At 30.6% G+C, this 2,194-nt stretch overlaps 1 non-coding gene across 1 annotated transcript; it reads right to left on the bottom strand.

Moving 5' to 3' along the window:
- Positions 1–1,914: 1,914 nt before the first annotated feature.
- TRNAV-AAC lies at positions 1,915–1,988 on the bottom strand. The gene has a single exon. It is a non-coding gene; the product is annotated as a tRNA-Val (tRNA).
- Positions 1,989–2,194: the final 206 nt, after the last annotated feature.

Raw genomic sequence — 2,194 nt, 5'->3', positions numbered from 1 at the left:
TGAACCGGAGACCTTCAGTGTGTTAGACTGACGTGATAACCAACTACACCACAAAACCATCTGTGTTTTTTGGGCATTAACTAATTATTTGTACAATTATCCAGATCGTATGGTGGTCAGAGTAATGCATTACTAGATAAGATGTAAACTGTAATGAACAGTATTAGAGAAATTAGTTCATTGATTTTCGTAAGTTTAATTTATACTTTATATCTGCAACTCCTATATTCAAAATGGCTCTAAAATGGATCAGTCATAAACCATCCTATATCACTTTTAGCATGTGAGAATGGGGGATATATGGTTAAGAAAAGGCAGATAAAAATAAAAATCGATTCAGCCAGTTGAACAGTACGAGATTCAAAAACAGAAAAAATATTGAGTGATACAAATTTTTCAAGCTATTTGATTAGACGAATCTATATTTGAAACAAATTTTTTGGTGAAGTAATTTTCATAACTACACAGGAAAACTTATTTAGCATTTAGCGTCATACATATTTGAATAATTAATATTAAAATATTAAAAATATATAAATTAATTGCATCAATTATTTTAAATAAATTTTTTTTATCAACCCGTAAATAAAGTAGCACAAGTAAAATCAAATCCCAAATTGAGGCACAAAAACCTTGTTACATAATCGATGGACTCGGTTAGATTTATTGTTAACTGATAATAACCAAAATGTGAGTTATGCAATAGTCAATGAACACTTTTTTTTAGAGTTAATCAAAGCTATGCTCCTCTGACTATAGTGATTTTTTAACAATTAGATGGGAACAGGAGGAAGAAGAAACTCACAATATGAAAAGATAGTTTTAGCCCTTTCTTTGATGACCAAATAACAACAAACATTGGCGAACAAAGAGGAGGAAGAATCCTAGCTNGAAACCATCTGTGTTTTTTGGGCATTAACTAATTATTTGTACAATGATCCAGATCGTATGGAGGTCAGAGTAATGCATTACTAGATAAGATGTAAACTGTAATCAACAGTATTAGAGAAATTAGTTCATTGATTTTCGTAAGTTTAATTTATACTTTATATCTGCAACTCCTATATTCAAAATGGCTCTAAAATGGATCAGTCATAAACCATCCTATATCACTTTTAGCATGTGAGAATGGGGGATATATGGTTAAGAAAAGGCAGATAAAAATAAAAATCGATTCAGCCAGTTGAACAGTACGAGATTCAAAAACAGAAAAAATATTGAGTTATACAAATTTTTCAAGCTATCTGATTAGACGAATCTATATTTGAAACAAATTTTTTGGTGAAGTAATTTTCATAACTACACAGGAAAACTTATTTAGCATTTAGCGTCATACATATTTGAATAATTAATATTAAAATATTAAAAATATATAAATTAATTGCATCAATTATTTTAAATAAATTTTTTTTATCAACCCGTAAATAAAGTAGCACAAGTAAAATCAAATCCCAAATTGAGGCACAAAAACCTTGTTACATAATCGATGGACTCGGTTAGATTTATTGTTAACTGATAATAACCAAAATGTGAGTTATGCAATAGTCAATGAACACTTTTTTTTAGAGTTAATCAAAGCTATGTTCCTCTGACTATAGTGATTTTTTAACAATTAGATGGGAACAGGAGGAAGAAGAAACTCAGAATATGAAAAGATAGTTTTAGCCCTTTCTTTGATGACCAAATAACAACAAACATTGGCGAACAAAGAGGAGGAAGAATCCTAGCTGGTGAAAGTACGGTTTTACCCCTTACGTTAAACTTGATATAACAACCAAACTTTGGAAATATTTTGATTGATCAGAATTGACATTTCCACCATTGGAGATTAAATTATTTCTCGTTTGGAAATGGCTTAGCCAGGACTCGAACCGAAGCCCTTTTTAATATAAAAAACAACTACTCGTTTTGTATTGGCTTCGCCCGGACTTGAACCGGAGACCTTCAGTGTGTTAGACTGACGTGATAACCAACTACACCACAAAACCATCTGTGTTTTTTGGGCATTAACTAATTATTTGTACAATGATCCAGATCGTATGGTGGTCAGAGTAATGCATTACTAGATAAGATGTAAACTGTAATGAACAGTATTAGAGAAATTAGTTCATTGATTTTCGTAAGTTTAATTTATACTTTATATCTGCAACTCCTATATTCAAAATGGCTCTAAAATGGATCAGTCATAAACCAT

Source organism: Ipomoea triloba, chromosome 16 (genome assembly GCF_003576645.1).
Source record: "Ipomoea triloba cultivar NCNSP0323 chromosome 16, ASM357664v1".
NCBI classification, from domain to species: domain Eukaryota; kingdom Viridiplantae; phylum Streptophyta; class Magnoliopsida; order Solanales; family Convolvulaceae; genus Ipomoea; species Ipomoea triloba.
Note: the sequence above shows the minus strand (reverse complement) of the source record. Positions and strands in the feature narration are given on the sequence as shown.